This window comes from Petaurus breviceps, unplaced genomic scaffold, assembly GCF_028583685.1.
Source record: "Petaurus breviceps papuanus isolate PSGF00001 unplaced genomic scaffold, PetGlider_PUasm1.0 90881, whole genome shotgun sequence".
Taxonomy (NCBI): domain Eukaryota; kingdom Metazoa; phylum Chordata; class Mammalia; order Diprotodontia; family Petauridae; genus Petaurus; species Petaurus breviceps.
In genome coordinates this window covers 2,951,656-2,976,480 of record NW_027187369.1, presented here as the reverse complement: position 1 = coordinate 2,976,480, position 24,825 = coordinate 2,951,656, and the positions used below count along the sequence as shown (strand labels likewise).

At 36.2% G+C, this 24,825-nt stretch overlaps 1 protein-coding gene across 1 annotated transcript in view; it reads left to right on the top strand.

The window, feature by feature from the left end:
• TENM1 (teneurin transmembrane protein 1) overlaps positions 1 to 24,825 on the top strand; it is a 782,231-nt gene that overhangs the window by 362,083 nt on the left and 395,323 nt on the right. The gene's annotated exons all lie outside the window — the stretch shown is intronic.

Sequence of the window (24,825 nt, the reverse complement as noted above, 5' to 3'; positions counted from 1 at the left end):
GAGAGAGAGAGAGAGAGAGAGAGAGAGAGAGAGAGAGAGAGAGAGAGTGTTAGTGCCTGACATATGCCGGAATTATCAGAAATACGATGGGGTCTCTGCCCTGGAAGAACTTACAGTCTATTAAAATGTTCCAACTTTAAGAAGAGTAAAGAGTTGTGATGGGATCAGGTAAGGGAGAAGTCACTTGTAGTTAGAGAAGATATAATAGAGAAGTTATCATTTTAACTGGACCAGTTTCATAACCATTAATCCATGTCAACCTTCCTTGAACCTCTTTTGATTTGGAAGTACATCCCTGTGCTGTCGTTTAGCCAGCTCTTTCTTTTGGGCCTATGGTATTTTAATCAACTTTGAAAATCTACTGGTTATCCTTTGAGCTAACAGCACAAGACCACTTGTGGGTTTTGGAAGAGTATCTTACCAGCACAGCCAGAACAGAATCCATTTTTTCCCCAAATGCTTATTTAATGATTTCCCTCAGACCCCTAATTTTCTGCCCATCTCTCCATCATCCCAAAATAGTGCACACTGTGTATGGGGGGGGGTGCCCCTTTCCTCTGTCCCGAGAGCTGCTTTCTAATCAATGTCTACAAAAACTCCCCAGAGAAATGATATTCTAGTGATCATTCTTCACTTGTAGAGCCCGATTTTTGCTGTTATTTCTTTAATTTTAATATTTTCCATTAACTTGAATCATTTATGAAGGTAACTGTGTGCCAACTCTCATTGACCAGACAAACAGAAAACAAATATGTGACCCCATGGAAGTTAATGTTTAGAATGTGTCCTATTGTCCCCCATAGGATAGAACATATTAACACTTAGGGTAAGAGGTTAATAAAAACTAGAAGGGGGTGTTGTAATGAATTCATTCATAGAGCAGAAATGGATTTTAGCATATTTTCTAATATATATAAAACATTTATAAATATCAGCTAATGTATATTTAATGAACATAGCAAGGATTCTACAGCCTAACATCCAAACATTATATTTCATAATTATGATTTGCTCACTGGGCACCATTTCACAGATGAGAGGTCATGGCTGGAAATAACATAAGCCCTAAATACACTTTTCATAGTATTTCAGCAAATCAGGTTCTACTGTATTTACTTGTTTCTCCTCTCCTAATTTTGAAGAGGTAAATATGTTATTTCTTATCTCACATTATTTCTTTAGGGGTAAAATTGTCAGCCATAGAGGACCACTGTGAAGGTTTGGTAAGAAGCAGATTTGGATGATGCAAAGTGATTAAAACAAAATTCCTTAAAGAAATTATGCTTCAGTCAGCAAATAAAAGAAATCTGGTAAAGGAAGCTACAGTAAGATTGGGTAGGCTTCAGGAGACTCAAGTTTAGATTGTTCATTGAAAGAGATTGAAGGCTTAAAAGAAGCACAGTATTAAGACAGTTGAGGAAGATCCTTAAAGGGGAATTCACCACCACAGCTAGTAGCTTAATACAAGGTGTTGTGTAGTCACTAAAGGGACCTCAGAGATCATCTGGCCAAAACGCCTTCTCGTCTAGCAAATGGTTTGCCAAAGCTTTGTTCAAGATGTCCTCAATGTGCATTTAGACTAGACTCCCAAAAAATGATGTCAAAAAGGACAGTCGTTAACATGTAGCTCTTCAGAGTTTGTCCAGTCCTCTGCATCTACTCTCATTTGAGAGAGACCTGGGGGGGGGGCGGTCAGTACAAACAGTTCTTGCTTTATGTAAGTAGACCACTCCACAGACCTCTACAGAAACCAATTTTCATGTAATGCAAATTTGCCCAGACGCAGGGGAGGGAAGGAGAGAGGCAGGGAGGAGACTGGCACACTGGTTCAAGGATGTGTGGGGGTAGGAATAGAGAAGTGAGAGCAGGAGGAGGAATACATAGGGGGGCTGGGGGTCGACAGGTGGTACCTAAACACAGACTGACAGAAGACAGACACAAGGGGATCAGATAAGTAGGCGGGTGTGCAGAACCGGGCAAAGGGCTCCTCTCTCAGGACCAGAGGTCTTTAGCTAAGCCCTTGATCCAGCAGCAGCTGCAGTCTCTCTGTTTCCACTTGGAGTGTTTTTTAAGGTTTTTTTTGGTGGGGTGGTGGGAGGCTACAGAACCCCAAGCCCAAGGGGCATGAGGGAAGAGATAAAGAAAAATACTATACAGTAAGATTAGCATAGATATTTCTTTTTGGAATGTGGATTTCTTTAAGAATTCTTTACATAAAGTAAAATTTAATTTGAATTTACACAAAGCAAGAACTGCCTTACTTTGGTTTGATTATTTACATGTTTTAAAAGGGAAAGGTATGGGGCAGCTAGGTGGCACAGTGAGTAAAGCACTGGCCCCGGAGTCGGGAGGACCTGAGTTCGGTTCAGGCCTCAGACACTTAACACCCACACAAAAAAACTAGCCGTGTAACCTTGGGCAAGTTACTTAACCCCAATTGCCCTCCAAAAGGCAAAAAAAGGGAAAGGTATGCTCAGAGTGGTTAAGGGATTTTCCCATGGTCACATAGTGTATTAAGGTCAGAATTTAAATCTAATATTGCCTTAATTCCCCATAAAACACTCTGTCCATTACACTATACTTCCCTGTATGGGAATACAGTTGTGCAGTTAATGATATTTTTGTCTGACTCTTTTTGGTAATGATGTGGTATGTGGCTTTTTTCATGTATTGGGTATCTGTGTCTCTTTTAAATATCCTGAGAATTAATCCTAAATGCCCTCCAAGTTGCATTGCCTCCAGCAAGGACCTCTAGTCTGTTGGCTTGGTCTGGTTCATCTGTTCTTTCCCTCTTTCTTTTCTTCAGAGTCATTTCTACTTCCACTCCTTGAGGACCATGATATCAGAGTCCTAATGTGGTGGCTCCATTCTCATTGATTTCAAAATGGTTTATCATCAAAATCTGGACAAAAGTTATTTTGTTCTTTTCCAATTCCATCCTTAAGTGTCCCAAGGAATGATTTCACTTAGTTGGGTGTCTGATCAAGCATTCCTTTATAAGCTTGTTTCACCATAAATGGTATAAATTTCACAGTTGGTTCCTGTTTTGTGAGGTGACACTGATATCTTCCACCATACCCTATATAAACTTTTATAGATGAATTTGTATTCTTAACCTCTGTTTCCCTTGGCCGCCATATATATTTTACTTAGCAAATGGGTCAAGGATTTGTTGGGTAAGGTAATTTCTAAACTCTAGTTTCTTCTTGGTTATATTTGATTTATATAGTTTGAACTACTTTAGAAAATGGTGATAGTCTGTTAATGACTGTTCATTTCCCATTTCTTTCTGTCTTAACAGCTTGTCTTAGTAGATTAATTTGGAGTGGCTTCAATTGCGTGCCACATCATATTTTCGCTTTTATTCTAGTTTGGGATTGATTTCATCATGTGCTTTAATGAGTCAGTGGTCTAACTGTACACAGATAGCTGATTCAGAAATAACTCCTACATTGGTAACTAGTCATTTTCTGATTTTGAAGTTTCATTTTTGTGTCTTTATTTGCTGTTTTCCACATGACAAAAGGTGTGGTGGTGTTGTTTTTGTTCTTGTTGGATCGTATCTGATTCTTCAGGACCCCGTGGACTATGTCCATCAAGTTTTCTTGGCAAAGGTACCAGAGTGGTTTGCTATTTCATTCTCCAGTGTGTCTCCTTTTTACAGATAAGGAACTAAGGCAAATAGGGGTTGACTTGTCCAGGGTCATGCAGCTAGTAAGTATCTGAGTCCAAATTTGAATTCAGATCTTCTGACTCCAGGCCCAGTGCTCTATCCATTGTGTCTCCTAGCTGCCAGAACACCAACAAATAACACCCAGCCCCTCTTGACTATAAGTAAACAAAATATTTATGATAAATGGGTGTCATGTCATATAGTCTACAAATTTTGGACTCTCATTTCTTACTCTTGAGCCATGTTTTCCAGCATGTTTTTCACCATCCTTCCTTCTTATAATCTCTGCCCTGAATTCACTAAGTATTAAAGTATATTCTAGTCTAATTTGGAGGGTCTTAATGCAGTTTTTATTTGATTCCTCTACCTCCTCATGTCCTGCAACAGTTGTTGGCCAGTAAGCTGGCCATAATCATTTATGAATATTTCATGAGCACTACAACATGTGATGACCAACTGTCCCATGAACTAATGATTTCTTTTTTGCCTTTGGACTTAGTAAAACAAATTGTGCTAATAAATCCCATAAAATCACAACTTACTTTTATCTTTTGGCTTCCTTCATAGCAGAGTTGTTAGAACATGTATGACTCTATTCCTTTAGCAGTGTGTCCACTCTGGACAAAGAATGTCAAATGTAGACTACCCAGACTTAGATGAATGCCAGTAGTCTAAAACCTGTGATTCTTAGTACCACCAGCTCCCTTTTCTGCCACAGTTATTGGAGAAACCAAAGGGGGCTCCTTAGGACTGAGAGTCGCTTTATATTTGTTTCATCAACTCCTATGCTTATGCCCTCTCATGGTATGGAGGGGCTTCTTGAAGGCTATGCCATCAAAGTATAAGTTCTGAGGAAAGAGAACAAATAATGTCTGCTTTCTGAGAACCAGACTAGCCAAAAGTAGAAAAACTCAAGGCCAGTTTGCTGGCCAATTACTGATGTCCTTTGACATTCCTTCCAAATTGGTAATATTATGCTTCTTTGGTATTATTATACTAGTGTGAATAAGACAAGGTCCTGTAACACTAGCTAAATATATTCCCTAAGCACTGGCCTTCTCCCTTATTATTCTTGTTTGCTCTGAACAAAGCAAACCCCCCCCACACACACACACAAATTCTGTTTCTGTTATCTGTAGCATCTTTTTGGCAAGGCTAAGGTCAAGTCTGGGCTTTAGTCTTTCAGACACAGTTTTTATGGGTCCATACTATTCTCTTGAATCGATCCTCAGTTATTTGCCCTGCCTTCCAACTTACGTGCTATCACTTTAAAATCTCTGATGATATACCAAGATAAGGTCAAAAGGGGTACATGATTTAGCCATAAAGGGTGATTTAAGCAAATTAGGAGAGCATGGAAAAATTACTCTGTCAGATCTATGGATAAGGGAAGAGTTTATAACCAAACAAGAAATAAAGAAGATCACAGGGGGTAAATTGGATAATTTTTATTATATGAAATTAAAACATTTTGCACAAACATACCCAGTGCAGCCAAAATTAGAAGGAAAGTAAGAAACTAGGGGGAAAATTATACAACAAGTTTCTCTGATAAAGGCTCCATTTCTCAAATATATAGAGAACTGAGCCAGATTTGTAAAAAAAAAACATAAGAGCCATTCCCCAATTAATAAATGATCAAAGGCATGAACAGATAGTTTTCAGAAGAAGAAATCAAAGCTATATTAATCATATGAAAAAAATGCTCCAGACCACTAATAATTAGAGAAATGCAAATTAAAACAACTCTGAGGTATCACCTCACACCTATCAGATTGACTAAAAGAAAAGAAAAATTACAAATACTGTGAGGGGATGTGGGAAAATAGAGACACTAATGCACTCTTGGTGGAGATGTGAATTGGTCCAACTGTTATGGAAAACACTTTGGTAATATGTCCAAAGGACTATAAAAGTGTAAAAACTAAAAAAAAACCTGTAAAATTGTATAGTATTTTTAGTAAAACTATAAAAACCTTTGACCTAGCAATACTACTACTAGGTCTGTATCCCAAAGAGATCAAAGAAAAAGGATACAGTCCTATATGTGCCAAAAATATTTATGGCAACTCTTTGTGCTGGCAAAGAATTAGAAATAAGAGGATACCCATCTATTGGGGCATGGCTGAACAAACTGTGGTAAATGATTTTGATGGAATACTCTTGTCCTGTAAGAAATGACAAAGGAATTATTTCAGAAAAACCTGGGAAGGCTTATATGTACTGATACAAAGCAAAGTGATCATTGGCCAGAGTAATAGCATATTGATCATCATAACAGCAGATTGATCACTGATCAATCTCAGTTGATGATGATCAACTAAGAAAGACTTAGCAGGTCAGTACAATTACTGCTGATAATCTCAAAGAACTTATGATGAAAAATGCTGTCCTCCTCCAGAGAGAGAAATATTGGGCTAAGAGTGCAATTTGAAACATATTTTGGCCCCTTTATTTTTCTTGCTTTTTTTGCAACATGGCTCATATGTTTTGTATGAGTTCATATGTATAATGGGTATCATATTGCTTGCTTTCTCAATGGGTGAGTGAATTTGAAACTCAATTTTTTTAAAAATGAATTTTTAAAAATTTTGTCTTAGAAGTATATTACGCATTTGGGCAAAAAGAGAAAATAGGCAAAGGATTTGTGAGAGAGCTTCAATTATTCAGACATCAGCTTAATAAAATTTTGGTGGCCTTATGGAGTGGTCCAGTCAGTCTACAAAACAAGTTGGAATTTTGTGGAAAAACTACTAGACTTTTTATAATCTTTGACCCAAAGATCCCCTTTCTGGGTATATAACCCACAGAAGTTAATGAAAGAAAGTCAATATACATCAACATATTAACTGTAGCACTAACTGTAAAATCAAACAAATTAGATATAAAGTCTATAAGGATATATCTGAAAGCCCATGGTGTGACAGATAAAATTGTCATTAAAGCACCACAAAAGCTTAATAAAATGATTCACTCTTAGTGGAATGATTCTGTTAGCAATTGTTCATAATAAGAGTTCTGACCAAGACTGAGAACATCCTCAAACATACATAGGCCCCCTTGATGACCCACTATAGATTCACAAATGGACATAAATCCTTCCTTAACTTAATGACATTTTCAGTGGAGATAGTGCCTTAGGTAACTATAAATTATAGTTAACAGCCTGCAGTGTTAGAGAGAATTTCCCCATCCAGGAGTACCCTATATCATTAAAATCTTAGGTCCAGCCCCCAGTTCCTTGTGTGAAAAAGCACCAGTCATGTTTCTTTTTAAACTTTTCCTTTCTGCAATACCATGTTCAGATGTTCTCCTGCCTAATGACCCTCACTCATTCCCTTTAATGTACTTACCAGTCGACTTTTTCTCAATTTCTGTAAGTTGTTTAGCATGCTTTGGTGTAAAAGGAGTGCCTTTAAATGGCATTTCATCCCTTTCCTTACTGTTCTATCTCATTATGGTCACTCACTCCCATATTGAAGAAGGCAATGAAATCTGAAAAATGGTTTCTGTGTATACAAACCTGCTGAATAGAACTCCAAAATGGAGTTCCCCATCTTTTCCTCTGCTAAAGTCTTTACTAGGCTTTTTCCTCTCTTTGACTTTACTATTTCTCTAACAGGCATGGAGGTGTTTGGGGCTAATTTTGTTTATTTTTTATTATGCATGTGCCCCCAGAAGCTGTAGCAGGAGTTACATTAAAAAAAAACATAAATAAATAAGGCCTTCCCCACTCCTTGGCTCTCAAGGGGCTATAGGAATGCTATGAAACAAAACAGTGTTAAAAATTCATACTAATAACTTACTCTGTATATTATGCATGGCAACTCAACTTTTTAGCATCTTGTATACCACTGGCAGAGCCCTGGGGCAATAGAGAGGTATCTCCAAGCAGAAAAGGTGCATTTGAAATGATAATGAGAAGGAAGCCATGTGACAGACTGCTAATCTGTGAAAGAAATATTCATCTGAGGCCAACATATATTTTGGAGAAAACAAAACATTATTGGTTAATGCAACTGATTCAGAAGTTAGCATCATGAAAAATACCCTTGCCTCATATTAGCATCAAACTGCAAACTGTTTAGTATTTATTGGATTACAAGTATACTCTCTGTAGAATAAACCATCTGATCATGGTATAAGCAATACAAAGCAAAATAGGGTGTGGGATATCAGCAGTTAGAACACAAATCTTCTGTTAAAATAATTTACCAACTTTTTATTTCCCACAAGCACTTGACGTAGTGATCTCTGAACAACTATTTGTTGAAGGTATGGGTGAGTCAGTCAACTACAGAGTGAGGTTCATTGGGTTAATGTTGATGGCAAGTACAAAGATTTTTCCCTGGCCTGAGTTATGGGGTCTGTTAGGAAGTAGACACAGAAGAGGAGGCAACCCTTTCAGGCAAAGCTTCTTAACCTTTGTTGTATATCCTGGGACAAAGAGTTTGGGAAACCCCTTCAAAGAATAATGTTTGTAAGTGCATAAAACAAAAACTATGACTTACAAAGGAAACTGGTTATATGGAAATAGTGAGCAGATCATTTCTCAGAACAAAATTCATGGACTTTAAGTTCAGAACCCCTGGTTTAAAAGTTGGGAAGGGAGGATAGCATACACTTGATGTGAAGTATAGATTCTAGGAAATCAAGTAACTTTAGCCAAAAAGCTGGGGTTTGATTTTTAAAGTGGCACAAGAGGAATAAAAAGAGAGTGGTCTCATGTGAAGGAGAAAAATGACCTGCTTAAGACCCTAGGCTATATTTTTAAAATTGCTTGCCCACTGCCACCATTCCATTACTGTATGAGTTTGTTAAAATGTAGACATCATGGGTTGATCTGGAAAATGGAAGCTCTTAGAGGACATGACCTCTGTCTCTTATATCATTTTCATCATCTAGCATGTTGCACTTTTGTTCAATAAATATTAAACAATAAGGTATGACCCTCTTAGTCATAAGATATGGTTCCTTTGTTAGAGATGAGGTGCCCTGGGAACAAAGAATATTCCTTCATTTTCCTTGGCTGTCAAACTGGCATCTTTCATCAGGACAAAATTCCCTTTTAAGTCCTGAAGTGCCTTGCCCTGTTTTAACAGACAGCTCTCAGAATCTTCTAGATGTTTGTTGGAAGGAAAACAACTCTTTTTTTTTCAGGTGTATCTAGCAGAAAACCTGTTTTTGAATAAAACACAAAAATGTAGGATCTTCTGTTTAAAGGAGGGGAAATAAAACCTTGAATAACATGCCAGTTTCATATTTTCCTTAATGTTACAAAGGTGATTATTTTTGCCATAATCTTTTCCTGGCTGTTAGCCCAGGATGGCAAGCAGCCTAGCTGCCTTATTAAATAAAAGAGACGGGAGACTTTCTTAAAGCCATTTTTATAGAGGGTGTGGGGGCGGGGAAAGGGAGGGAAGAATGTAGATGGAATCCTCAGGACAAAAATTTACTATCTACTGTATTCATAATAATTCATTTGGAAATGAATTCTGTCTTTTTTTTATTAATTTGTGCCCCGGAAATATGTTCTCATCATCAATATTGTTGCGAGACAACACATAAATGCATTGTTCAGTTTCAAGCCACCAAACAAATTACATGCATGATACATATTTTTTAGTTGAGAGTTTATATTTGGTTAAATGAATGTGCTCGTGTTCAGGAAATCAATGCTTCCTTGGCCCTCTTGCTTTTTTTAAGTAGCAGCTCGCATTTCTCTAGCTCTTTGAGGTTTGCAGATGCTTTTCTCTCAACTCTGTGAGACAGTGAAAGGATTATTGTCTCCTTTTTAACAGATTAGCTAACTGAGCCTCTGGGAGGTGAAATGGCTTGTTCATGGCCCCTCAGCTGAAGTAGAATTTGAACTCATATCCCTTGGCTCCAATTTCAGCATCCACCCACCCCGCCCCACTTCACTCTGCTGTCTCTTGAGGATAGCCATATACTTCCTCTTTTCCTCTCTGAGAACCTACAACTTCTACAAGTGGAGTTTTTTTTGGCAAGCCTGCTCATTGGCCTGTGTGGCCTTGTGCTCTCCAGTCCTGCTGTTGATGCTAAGGTTGGCAGAGAAACTCCGACAGGAGAAGCAGTTGAGAAATAGTTGAAATTAGTTGTAGTAAAACATACTGTTTGTTTAATATTGATAAAAGAGCAGGCAGAAGGTGCAACTAATTCTCTTCTCTAAGAGTGGGAACCCTACAGCCTCATAAATCTCCCATGTTCATTAGAAATTAAATTTGTGCCTTATTTGTTTGCAGCAAAAATAATAAAACAGAACAATATAGGATAGTTACACTGGGCAGCATTACTGTTCAAGTAATTTCTTCCAGCAGATTTAGAATATACAAAGAATTTATTTCAGCAAACATGTAACCCACCTTGCGCGAACAAAGCATTGTGCTTGGCATTCACCAAGAATGAAATAATCCTTCTTCTCAACTAGCTTATGTTCTGTGAAGTAACATAACATGTCTATATATAAGAATATACAAAATAAATAAAAAGTAGTTTAAAAGGACACTGGCAGTTGGAAGGGATGAGGAAATATTTTTATTAAAAGTGGTGCTTGAGCATCATTTTAAAGAAAAAAGGAAATTCCATGAGGTGGAAGTGGAAAGGGGAATGTTCATTCTAGGCATGTGTGAAGGCCAATGCAAATACATTGAGTTCCAAGATGGAGTGTGGTGTGTGAATAATAGAGAGGAGGTCAGTTTGAATGGGTCTTAGAGTATGGGAGGAGAGGTTATGTATAATGAGGCTGAAAAGATTGGAAGCAAGTTAAGAAGGGCTTTTGTTGTTTGTCCTTCATTCTCAAAAAGGATCGTGATTATCAGGAAGATGATGCCATGACTTGCAAGTGAATTGGACTTAAGTGAGAGAGGACTGTGCAGAGTCAGAGGTCAGCCTTACTCTCTCTTCCAGAGCCATCTGGGTCCAGTGGCAAGATAAAATTCAGGATGACTAAAATCTAAGCAGAGGAGTTTACATTTTAATGAGTAGGGCAATGGTGTGGTTAGATCTCCCCCAACAAAAAAACATTCAAGCAGCATTGTGGAGGATGAATTAGAGTAGAGAAAGGCTTGAAACATAGAGACCAATTAGAGGGGCTTTGCAGCAATTTATGCAGGAGGTGATATGGTCCTGAAGTAAGCTGATAGGTGTCAGTAGAAAGGAGTCAGATATAAAAAATGTTATGGAATCATTTGGTATTGGTCACAAAATAGAGAGGTAAATCAATAGAACAAACAAGAGAAGGGAAAATTAGAAATAATGGAACTCGACAATTGTGTTTAATAAACTGGAAAACATTAACTACTTAGGAAAGAATTCCCTGTTTGATATAAACTGATTAGAAAACTGTAAAGCAGTCTGGCATAAATTAGTCTTAGACAACACACTTTACAGCATATTTTATAATACATTCTAAACAGATATGTGCCCTTACTATTAAAGATCACATCATAAAAAATTTGAAGAGAAGTGTATCACATACCTCTAATAGCTGTGGGTAGGAGATATATTTTTAGCCAAATAAGGGATAGAGGCAATTACAGAATATAAAATAGATAGCTTGGATTACATAAAACTGAGAAGTTTCTGCACAAAGTTAATGCACCTAGTATAAGAAAGTGGTCAAATGTATCTAATTTCTCTGATGACAGTATAATATCTGATGACAGTATAATAATAAAGATGTATAAGCACTTAAAACACGTACACATATAGTTGTATGTACATGTATGCACACATAGGTATGTGTGTTTATGTAACAAAAAGCCATTCCACAATAGATAAATGGTCAAATATATTAATAATTTTCAAAATAATTGTGAACTATTAACAGCCATATGACTAATAAGAATGTTCCAAATCACTAATAGTAGAAATAATAACTGAATGATGCAAAAATAAAAAAGAACAAGAATGACTTTTGGTGACAGTTCTATCTGTTTGCAGAATTGGGTGGGGTCTGTGAGTATGATACATTACATATTTTTAGACTTTAATGTTTTAATCACTGTTACTAATTTATTTCCTCCCTTTCTTATTTAAAAAATGTATTTTATATGTTGGATGACTTTCTTGTAGGGGAACCAGAAGGGATGCTGAGGGACCTTTTGATGATATAAAAAGAAAAACATCATCAATCAAAAAAAAATTTTTGTTTAATATATTGAGAGGGGGCGACTAGGTGGCGCAGTGAATAGAGCACCAGCTCTGGAGTCAGAAGGACCTGAGTTCAAACCCAGCCTCAAATATGTACCACACACACACACACACACACACACACACACATACAACCTAGCCATGTGACCTTGGGCAAGTCACTTAACCCCAATTGCCCCTCCAAGAAGCATATATATATATATATATATATATATATATATATATATAGAGAGAGAGAGAGAGAGAGAGAGAGAGAGAGGTAGAAATAGCACAGTTAAATAACTGATTGGATATGTGAGGTATGGGAGTTAAGAGGCTAACCTGGGAGGGTAGAAGAATGATGGTACCTTTGACAGTCCCCAAAAATATGGGTGGGCATTGGGGTGGAGAAGAATGTGAGTAGGGACTGAAGTCCTTGATAAAGGAGATGCTGTGACCTGGAGGTTTGTAGTTCACAGATGATTGTAACAATCTCAATAGGCTGATATGGAATGACTTCAGAAAAAGGAAAGGGTACTGAGTCATGGTGCAAAAGTGACAGTGAGGAGTAAGAAGGTTGCCTACTCTTCCTTCAGCCTCCGTGTGTTGAATGAATTGAGAAAATGAGTAGTGAAAGCTGAAGAGAGGGCTAAGAATGAAATTTCCTTCTAAAGGAAAACAGGTTTCCATCAGTAAAAAAGATGGAAAGGCTATGGAAGGAAGAGATCTGAGATGGAGGACAGCTTACTGGTGCTAAAATCAGGGTTCTAAAAGGCACAACGTGTATATACATGGGGGTGGGGAAGGGAGATGATGGGAGTTAAAGAGCAGAAGGGGGTTGAGTTGGATAAGGATGAGAATATTAGCCAGAAGAAGGTATGTTCAACCCAGCAGAAGCCATTGTCTCCACTCACAGCTTGATCCTAGTTCAGGTTCTCCTCACCTCTCATCTACGCTACTGTAGTATTCTATTTGGTGACTCTCTCTACCCCAGTCCCTCTTCCACAAAGCTGCCAAAATGATTTTATTTAAGTGTTTTACTGACCTGGTCACCTCCCCTACTTAGAAAACTCTAGTGGTTCTCTGTTACCTCTAGAAAAGCATATAAAGTCATCTTCTTGGCATTTAAAGCAAAGTTGACCCCTCTTACCTTTCCATTCTTCTCACAGTTTACTCCCCTGTACTGTGCAGTTCAGTAACAGCCTACTCTCTGTTCCTCACACATGACCCTCCATTTCCCTTCACTCTGTGTTTGAATTGACTTCCCATGCCTGAAAGACTCTTCTTCATTTCTACCCCTTGACATCCACATCTTCTTTTGAAAATCAGCTCCAAATTCACCTACTATAAAGGATATTCTTAATATTTCTGTGTGTCTGCAATTGTTTATGAGGTCTTTGATGCCATAGAATAAGGTCGGCAAATTTTGCCTGCAGGCCAAATCCAGCACACTCCCTGTTATTTGTGTAGACCATGAATTATAAATGATTTTTACATTTAAAATTTCAAATTTACATTTCAAAATTTAAATTTAGCATAAATTTAAAATTATGTCATTTTGTATTTTAAAAATGTAAAAAACCATAGAAATAGACCACAGGACAGGTTTGACCCACAGGCCACGGTTTGATGATCTTTACCATAGAATATAGTCAAGTTTTGTAAAAATGCTACAAATAGCTGAAAAAACATGCTCCTTAAGTACACATCATGTAGAAGCAAATGAACCTAATACTGTAGTGTTCCACAAACTCAAAGAACTCCAATAGAGAGGATCATAGGAGAAAATATCAACAATTTTGATTATATAAAATTGAAAAAGTTTTGCATAAACAAAACCGATGTCATTAAAATCAGAAGAGAAACAGTAAATTAAAGGGAAATAATTCTTTATAACAAGGTGTTACGATAAGGGTAAAATATCCCAAATATAGTGAGGAATAATTTAAATACATAAGAACCATTACTGATTAGTAAAGTAGTCAAGAGATATGAATAGATGGTTGTAAAAGGAAAGAAATTGAAGTTGTCAACAATTTGAGAAAGTGCTCTATATCACTAATAATAATTGGAATGCAAATTAAAACAACTCTGGGATATCACCTCATACCTATCAGATTGGCTAAAATGACAGAAAAGAAAAAAATGACAAATGCTGGAAGGGATGTGGGAAAATAAGTACATAATGCACTACTGGTGGAGTTGTGAACTAGTTCAACCATTTTGGAGAGCAGTTTGGAATTGATTATAGCCAAAGGACTATAAAACTGTGCCATACCCTTTGACCCAGTGATACCACTACTAGATCGATACCCTAAGGAGATCAAAGAAGTAAGAAAAGAACCCATATGTACAAAAATATTTCTGGCAGCTCTTTTTGTGGTGGCAAATAATTGGAAAGTGAGGGGATGCCCATCAATTGGGGGAATGGTTGAATAAGTGAATGGGATAGTTTCAGGAAAATTGTGGGAAAACTTATATGAACTAATGCAAAGTGAAGTGAGCAGAACAAGAAGGAAAATGTATATAGTTAACAAAAATATTACAAAGATAATCGACTGTGAAAGACCTAGGAACAGTACATACATAATTCCAAGGATTCATAAAGAAAAATAGTATCCCTGTCCAGATAGAGAACTGATGGACTCAGTGCAAATTGTTACATATTTTTTTTCTCTTTAGTTTTCTTGATTTTTTTATCCCTTGGAGTATGGCTAATACAGAAATATGTTTTGTATGACTTCATATGTATAATGGATGTTGTATTTTTTGCCTTCTCAATGGATGGGAGAAAGATACAAGGAAGCAAAATTTGGAACTAAAAATAAAAAGTAAAAATTTTAATGGAAAGCATTTTCTGCAAACAAAATCAATGCCATTAACATTAGAAGAGGAACAGTGGGGATCTTTATGGCACGTTGTTTTGATAAAAGTAAAATATACAAGATACACTGGGAACTAATTTAAATAGATTAAAGTCTTTCCTCATTAGCAAAATGATCAAGGGATGTGACTAGGCAGTTGTCAACGAAGAAATCCAAGCTATAAAGAAACAATTTGAAAAAGTGCTCCCAATCACTAATTATAAGTGGAATGCAAATTAAAACAATTCCAAGTTTCCATCTTATACCTGTAAGACTTGGAAAAGATGACCAAAAAAAAGAAAAGGGCAGTTGTCAGAGAGGCTAAGGGAATACAGGCACACTGAAATCTCAGTGGAACTATAAATTGTTCCAACCATTATGGGAAACAGTTTAGAACTATATCCCAAAAGTCACTAAATTGTGGATGTATACCCTGTGACCCAGCAATTATACTACTGTGCCTCTGCCCAAAAGAGATAAAACAGTGGGGATGGAAACTTGTTTAACAAAAAACATTCATAGCACCTTTTGTTGAAGCAAAAAACTAGAAATCAAAAGAATGGCCAATAATTGGGGAATGGCTGAACAAATTATAGTACATACATATAATGGAATATAAATACTATCTAAGAAATGACAAAACATATTCCAAGAAATTTGAGGAGACTCATGAACTGATGCAGAATGAAATGAGCAGAGATAGGGAAACAATTTATAAAATGATTACCACATTTTAAAGGAAAACAACTATGAAAGATTTAAGAATGCTGATATGTTTATCAGTGATGCACCAGGATCCTGGAGGACAATTGTTGAAGCATGCTTCCAGTTTTCTGACGGAGATATGATGTACTTGTATATAGAAATATACAAGGAGGCTGCCATTTTCAGACATGGCCAATGTATAAATTTGTTTTTCCTTGACTGTCACTATTTTTTAAATAATTGAAGTATTTTTGTTTTAGTTTGAAAGTGGTATTTGAGAGTATAAGGGTAATAAAAGTGATAGTGAATAGCTGGGTGGTAGAGTGGGCAAGTCAAGTCATTTGACTTTTGTCTGCCTCAGTTTCCTCATCCATAAAAGGGAAATAAAAATAGCATCTACCTCACAGGATTTTTGTGAGGATAAAATCTGATAATATTGTTAAACCATTTTTGCAAACCTTAAAGTGTTATATAAATGCTAGCTAGTAGTAGTAGTAGTAGTAGTAGTAGTATAATGTTGCCCAGAAATGAAGAAGAAAGAAAAGTGTCGCTGAAGCATTTTTTTAATTCACAGAAGAGAGCAGAAGGAAGTTCAGAGGGGTAGAAAATCAGTATGGCTTTGAAATTAATGAGTTTAATTTATTATATACTTTTAAAAAAAACTCTATGTCATATTCATGGTTTCATATACTATACTCTTTCTTAAACATCCCTTTATATGGAAATATTCATGTTAGCCTTTATCAGGGGGTAGAATAATAGAAATATATTAAAAGAAAGAAATAAAGGAAAGTGTCCCTTTGCAATATGAATAATCACTTCTAATTGTCGTCGATGATGGCTACAATCATGATGATGTGCATTGGCTTTTCTAAAATTGGGATACTAGTTGTTCTTAGTGATTAGGAGACAAGGAAATGGTCTGTTAGTTATCCATATTCAAGGTTTTTTGTAAACATATAATCAAGGTTATGAAACAATAAAGTGGTTACTCTGATGACAATAGTTATGCTTTGACATAGGTGACCTGATTGCTTAATGAACTGAAAAAGTGTTTGTTATTATTGGCTTGTTTATAAATCCTATAGGTTGGTCTTTTTTTTTATCTGAAAACAAATGTTAACCTAGGTTGGTATTATCAAGGTATGAATGTTGAGAAAGTCATAGATCTTTGTTCTGAGCCTGAAGTATGAGATTAAATGTTTGTCCCCCAAAGCAAAATTTTCAGAAATGAACATATTGTTCGAAAGACCCTTTCCCACATTTCATTTTGTTAAACTACTTTGCAATGCTAGGACATCTTACAGTGTTTGCATCTTGTCTCTGAACATGGATAAGATACTGAGCTAAAAGAGAATTGTAGCTGACTTTTATATAGCACTATAAAGTTCACAAAATCCTTTGTATAACATTATTTAATTTGAGCCTAACATCAACCCCATGAGTTTGGTGTGCCAGGTGTTCTCTACTTTTTAGAGATGAGGAGACTGAGGCTAAGATAGGGGAAGTGTCTTGACCTCAGTCACAATGTCAGAAGTTGGATTTAAAGCCCATATTTCCTGATGTCAGGTTCACTACTATTTCCTAAACTGTGGCCACTAATTAAAAAGTGGTAGAAGTAAAAAAAAAAAAATGCCGTGTGCCTACAAGCTAAAAAGTAACAAGGGCTTAATAGAGGTCAAACAACTGGCCTAAAAATAGCATGTTCTTCACTTTTCCTTATTTGTTTTTACTAATTATGTATAAAGTATTGTGCTGGGTGTGAGGAGAGATACATAGTACAGATTTAATACCCAGTCTCATATTCTAAGTAGAAAAGACAATATATGTCCTTGGGACCCAAAAGTATGCCAGAGGGCACTTCCAGGAACAGAGCTGGGACTTCCAGGGGTAGAGTAGATTCTTTTATGCTTCAGCTTAAGTTAAAAAGGCACAGGTAGTAGTCATGATCTCAGACAAAGCAAAAGGAAAAATAAACCTAATTAAAAGCAATAAGCAGGGAAACTACATCTTGCTAAAAAAGGAGTCCTAGACAACAAAGTGATATCAGTACTAAATATATGCACCAAATAGAACAGCATCCAAATACTTAAAGTAAGAATTCTGTGAAAAACAGGGGGAAGTAAAACTAGTACACTAGTGGGAGACTTCAACTTTCTCTTCTTAGAGCTAGATAAATCTAACCATGAAATAAATAAGAAAGAAGTCAAGGAGATAAATAGAATCTTAGAAAAGTTAGATATGATAGAACACTGGAGAAAATTGAATAGGAATGGAAAGCAGTAAATATTTTTGCCAGTTGTACATGGCACCTTTACAAAAACTATGCATTATGGCATAAAAACCACGCAACCAAATGTAGAAAAATAGAAATAATAGGTGTATCCTTTTCATACCATGATGCAATAAAAATTAAATTTAATAAAGGGTCATGGAAGCATAGATTAAAAGTTAACTGGAAACTGAATAATCCTAAAGAATGAGTGGTACAAAGAACAAATCATAGAAACAATCAGTTTTTCATTAAAGAAAATGACAACAATGAGACAACATTCCAAAATCTGTGAGATGTAGCCAAAGCAATAACTAAGGGAAAATTTATATCTCTTAATGAATGTATCCATAAAAGAGAGAGAGCAGATCAATTAATTGGACATGCAACTTTAAAAAAAGCTAGAAAAATAAATTTTAAATCCTCAATTAAGTACTAAAATGGAGATTCTGAAAATCAAGTTAATGAAATTGAAAGTAAGAAAACAATTGAACTAATAAATAAAATTAGGAGATAGTTTTATGAAAAAATAAATTAGATAAACCTATGGTTAATTTGATTTTCAGAAAAAGTAAGAAGAAAAACAAACTACTAATATCAAAAATGAAAAAAAGTGAATGAACCACCAATGCAGTATTAGGAGTTATTTTGTCCAATTACATGCCAGTAAAACTGACAACCTAAGTAAATGGAGATTTATAACAATATAAATTGCCCAGATTAACAGAAGAGGAAATAGAATACATAAATATCCCTATCTTAGAAAAAGAAATTGAACAAGCCATCAGCGAGCTCCCTCTGAAAGAATTCTCAGGATCAGAAGGATTTGAAAGTAGATTCTACCAAACATTTAAGGAACAATTAATCCAAATACCATATACATGATTTGAAAAAAATAGGTAAAGAATTCCTGCTAAATTCCTTTTATGACACAATATGGTTTTGATCCCTGAAACATAGAGAGCAAAAACAGAGAAAGGAAACTATAGGCCAATTTCCTTAATAAATGTCAGTGCAAAAAATTTAAATAAAATCCTAGCAAGGAGATTATAGCAATGTGTCACAATGACCATACACTATGACCAGATGGAGTTTATACCAGGAATGTAGGGCTGGTTCAATATTAGGAAAACTATTAGAATAATTGACCACATCAATAACAAAAACAACAAAAATCATATGATTATGTCAATAGTTGCAGAAAAAGCCTTTGACAAAATACAACACCCATTCCTATTTAAACACACACACACACACACACACAAGAATAGTAATCAGGGGAGCTTTTCTTAAAATAAGTAGTATCTATCTAAAACCATCAGCAAATAGGGATAAGCTAGAGGACTTCTAGTAAGATCAAGGGTGAAGCAAGGATGCCCATTATCACCATTATTATTTAATATTGTACTTAAAATACTAGCTGTAAGAGAAGAAAGAAATTGAAGGGATTAGAATAGACATTGAGGAAACATAATTATCACTCTTTGGAAATGATATAATCATATGCATACTTGTAGAGAATCAACTAAAAATATTAGTCAGAACAATAAAGAATTTAGCAAGTTTTCAGAATATAAAATAAACCCACATAAATCATCAGCTTTTCTACATGCTACCAACAAAACACAGAAACAAGAGATGGAAAGAGAAACTCTATTTAAAATAACTGCAAACAATATAAAATACTTGAGAGTCGACCTGCCAAGACAAACACAGGGATGATATGAACACAATTACAAAATACTTTTCACATAAATATGACAGATCTAAATAACTGGAGAAATATTAATTGCTCATGGGTAGCTTGAACCAATATGATAAAATTGATATTTCTATGCAAATTACCTATTCAGTACCATTAAATCAAGCTACCAAAGAATTATTTTATAGAGCTAGAAAGAGTAGTAACAAAATTCATCTAGAAGAGCAAAAGGCCAAGAATATCATGAAAGAAAGGCTAAGGATGGTAGCAAAGAAATAGAGTGGTAGATCAGTGGAATATATTAGGTATCCAATACTTAGTACTAAATGACCATAGAATCTATTGTTTGATAAACCCAAAGAACCAAGCTTTTTGAGTAAGAACTCACTATTTGATCAGAAATTGCTGGGAAAATTAGAAAGCAGTTTGGAGAAACTAGGTATAGACTTAACATCTCACTCTGTATACCAAAATAAGGTCAAAGTGGAAAAAAGATTTAGACATAAAGGGTGATGTCATAAGTAAATTAGAGAAGCATAGAAAAATGTGCCTATCAGCTCTATGGATAAGGGAAGTGTTTATAATCAGACAACAGGCAGAGAGAATTATAGGAAGTAAAATAGATCATTTTGATTACTTTAAATTAAGAAGGGTTTGCACATACAAATCTAATGTAGTCAGAATTAGAAGGAAAACAGGAAATTGGTTAAAAAAAAACTTTTTTACAATAAGCTTCTCTATTAAAGGCTTCATTGCTCCCGAGCCAAATTTATTAAAAAAGAGAGAGAGAGAGCTATTTCCCAGTTGATAGATGGTCAGAGGACATGAACAGGCAGTTTTCAGAAGAAATCGAAGTTTTCAATAGTCATATAAAAATGTTCCCAGATCACTACTTATTACAGAAATGCAAATCAAAACAACTTGGAGATAGCATCTCACACCTATTAGATTGGCTAATATGTAATATGATACAAAAGGAAAATGTCAAATGTGGGGGGAATATGGAAAAATTGGGACACTAATGCACTTTTGATGAAGTCGTGAACTAGTCTAACAATTTTATGCCCAAAAAGCTATAAAACTGTGTATATCCTTTGACCCTTCAATACTACTACTAGTTCTGTATTCCAGAGCTATCAAAGAAAATGGAAAATTTGTACAAATATATTTATAGTACCTCTTTTTCTGTTGGCAAAGAATAAGAAATCAAGGGGAAACCCATCAATTGAGGAATGACTGAACAAATTGTGATGGAATGCTATTGTGCTATAAGAAATAATGAGAATGATGGCTTCAGAAAAACACAGGAAGACTTATATGAGCTAATACAAAGTGAAGTGAGTAGAACGAGGAGAACATTGCACATGACAATAATATAGTAAGGACAAACAGCTTGAGAATAAAGACTTAGCTACTCTGATCAGGACAGTAACCCAAAAGAGTTCCAAAGGACCCATGATGAAAGATGCTATCCACCTCCAGAGAAAGAACTGATGAATTATGAAAGCAAAATGAAACATACTTTTAGAAATTTCTTTATTTTTATTGTTTTATTTTGTTTGTGTTCTCTTTCGCAACGTGGCTAATATTGAAATACATTTTTCATAACGTAATGTGTATAATTGATATCAAATTTCTTCTCAAAGGGGGGAAGAATGGGTAGGAAGGAATTAATATGGAACTTAATTTTTTTAATGCATATTAAAATTGTTTACTTCTAATTGGTAAGTATTTAAAAATTAATTAATTAAATTATAAATTAATTAAATTAAAATTATTTTTTTAAAAAGAAGTCTACTTGAATGAGAGGTTTCTTGACCTAGTAACCCTTATGAATTCTCTTATCCTTACTCTATTCAAAGTAACAATATGCCTTAAGGACTTCATGGGTTCCTGGGTAAAGCAGAAGTATACTAGAAAGGAGATTAGAATTGGCATGACTTACCAGCCACAAGAATGATTTCTTTGTGTCTTCTATAGGACAAAATAAAACTTTTCCTATATTTAATGCTTTGTTTACCTAATCTTCCTCTTTTTTATAGAGACCTTGACATGAACCAGGGAGAGAGGCAGAATGAATCAAATAGAGATAGTGAGAAGCTTCCAGGACTGAACATAGTCTTTCTGTGCTCAGAATATTAGTAAAGAGCCACAGGATGGTGTGATCAGGGATAGCTTCCTGGAGGAAGTGGTTTTTGAGTCTGAATTTAAAGGATGGGTGGGGAGTAGACAAGTTAGGGGTAAGAGAATAAAAGGTATTCTAGTTATGGAGAACCAAATGAGTACAGGCAAGAAAATGGGAAAGTGTTCTAGGGAAAGGAAGTCGAACAGTTTGGAGCAGAGAATATGTGGAATGCTAAGTGGTGCTTGTACATTACTTTCAGGTTTGCAAAGCCCTTTGCATATACTACTTTCTTTAAGTCAGAGAAGTGAGAACCCTGAGGCTCTAAACAGAGGTGGGGAACCTGTGGCCTTGAGACCACACGTGGCCCTCTAGGTCCTCCAGTGTAGCCCTTTGACTGAATCCAAACTTCTTTGTTCTTTGAGGTCTGGATTCAGTCAAAGGGCTGCCCTTGAGGACCTAGAGGGCTACATGTGGCCTTGAGACTGCAAGTTCCCCACCCATTCTCTAGGAACTTAAAGACTTTGTCATGGTCTCACAAGTTAAATGTCAGAGGGAGGACACAAATCTAAGTGGTCCAGAATCCACATCTGGCACCATTTCCCCCCTACTATTGCTTCCTTTCCAAGGGAATTATATGAGAGAAGTCTGTAAAGAAGAGAGGCAGAAGTTTGTGGAGGGCCTTCTATGTTAAACAAAAGAATTTGAACTTTCCTTAGGGGACAGTAAGAGTATTGAAAAAAGTAACAAACTTTTGTGCCGCACACATATGATTGTTCACACCTATTTTTCATCTCTATAGAAGCGTTAGTGAGTATGTGTGTGTAGTGAGTCATTATATAGTATAGGGATATCCATGAAGGAAAACAGCTTATGAATTCCTGCCAGCAATTTTGTCCATTCAGTTGTAGAGTCATAGTCCATAGTGATGGAGATTTGCTTTCATTAATATTTTCTGCACTTTTCCAAATAAAAGGGAGCTGATTAAGAGAACTAGTGTATGAAGCAAACATTCATCTCCTTAAGCCAGGTCATCTTTCTGCCCATTTCCCTGATGAGTGATATATTTGTGACGAGCCAGGAGCCTAGCACTTGTTTTATGTACTTCATTTTGGGGGAGGGGGGAGGAGAAAAATGGATGATCATTATTTCTGAAAACTCTGTGTGTGTGTGTCTCTGTCTGTCTGTCTTTCTATCTTAAGGCTACTTTTAATCCTGAATCAGCCTCTTAGTCTTGAGGCCAGTAGCTTGACTTGGAGTAGGAAGAAAATGGTCAAAATTGTTATACCTTAGATTTACTTAAGAATTTGAAATTTTGAGGGACATAAGGCAGGGATTGTCATATCTATTTTCCACATGAATATTAGGCAACTTGTTCAAGGTTATTTGGTAAATTACTAATAAAGCTGGGATAAGAACAATTAGAGTATTATAGGTGGGAGATATCTTGTCCCCAGTCAATTGAACAAATGTATTATATGCCATAATAGGAGCTGGAGATAGAAGGTTGAAAAATGGCAGCCCCTCCTTTCAAGAATTCGAAAGTCTAATGAAGGAGATGTGCCAGTTGTACACAAATGAGTATAACCAAGGGTAGAATATGGGGGGGGAGGGCAAAGGAGAGATTCAAGCAAAGAACCCTAAAATTTGAAGAGAAAAGGAGATGGCTTTCAGCTGATAGCAATTGGGTTAGGTTTCGTGGAAAAGCTGGTACATGGGCTAGGCCATGAGGAAAGAGAATTCAAACAGGTAGCAGTGAAGAGGACGTGTGCCAACCTGATGTGAATGTATGAATGCAGGTGAGCCCCAGCCAGCCACAGAAAAAGTGAGCTTTGTTCCCATGTAGTATTGATGTCATTGGGGATCAGAGAAAATGGCTAGTCTGCCATCTTCTCACTCATATCACCTTTAAGTGACTTTCCAGTCTTTCTATGCTGTTGACATTACAATTTATTAGTGACTATGAACTGGAAGGACAAACAATCTTTTGGTAGCAAACACTCATTTTAGAGAATTTTAATTACATAACTAATTGCACCAGCCTCTGAGTATAGTGAGATAATCAATTGGATTATCATCAGAAGATGTTAATAATCAGCAAATAAGGGAGCTTTTTGGAGAATCAGTTTTGTGTCTGGTTTATTTTATTGACTTTTCAAATTTGAGAGGAAAAAAATTAAGAGTACATTGACGAAATCTACAACCTACCAACAGCTTATGACATTTTTTAGCACCCATGGTATACTAGATATTATACTCTAGGAACTATAAAAGGGAAGCAGAAAGAAAGACAGCTTACGGCCTAAGGAAAGAAAAGTGTACCAATATTAAAAAGGCAAAGGAACCACAACAAGTACTAATTATACTAACCAGGCTATCACTTTTTGCTGTCCACAACTCTTTCTTCCTTAATACCCTCTCCCTTCCATAATGGTTCTCTCTAGTGAGCCTCTGACATCTCCTGTACTGGTTCATAATACTCCCTACCCTCTAAAGATGTTTTCCAAGACTCTGGCTCTGTGCTTTTCTTTGTTTTTATCTCATCCACTTCTGTGGCTATAATTATTGTTCTATATGAATGGCTCTCCTGTTTCTGTATTGCCTCAATTTGTCTCCTGAGCTTTAATTGCATATTTTTAACTATGGGCTGAACCTGGATACTCTCCACATACATGAATCTCACATTTTCCAACTTCTCTATTCTTTTTTTTTTTTTAAAGCAATTGGGGTTAAGTAACTTGCTCAAGGTTACACGGCCAGTTATTTTGTGTGAGTGTTAAGTATCTGAGGCCGGAACCGATCCCGGGTCTCCCGACTGTGGGGCCAGCGCTCTTACTCACTGCTCCATCTGGCCGCCCCTTCTCTATTCTTTTTAATTAAATATTTTTGATGCTTATTTATTCATATTTTGTTACTTCCCACTGATCCTCTCCCCATAAAAACCTTTCTTAAATGAGAGTATAGCTTCTCTCTCTGTCTGTGTCTCTCTCTCTGTCTCTCTCTGTGTCTCTATCTCTCTCTCTGTCTCTCTGTCTCCCACTCTCTGTCACTCTCACTCTCTCACTTCAGCTCACTGGTGGTATCTGACAGTGTCCACCTCATTCCACATCTGTGGTCTGTTATCTGACCAATATTTCTGTAACATAATTAAGCACTCTCCCTGGCTTGGAATTCTCTCCCTCCACACTTGTACCTCTTTGAGTCTCTTTTGAGACTACCTTCCAGATTCAGCCAAAGTGCTATCATGTGCAGGAGACCTTGCATGGTCTAACTGCTTTCTAAGAGGTAACTTTAGCCTCTTTTGAGTTTTTATCTTCTCTTGTTTTCTGTTGTTCT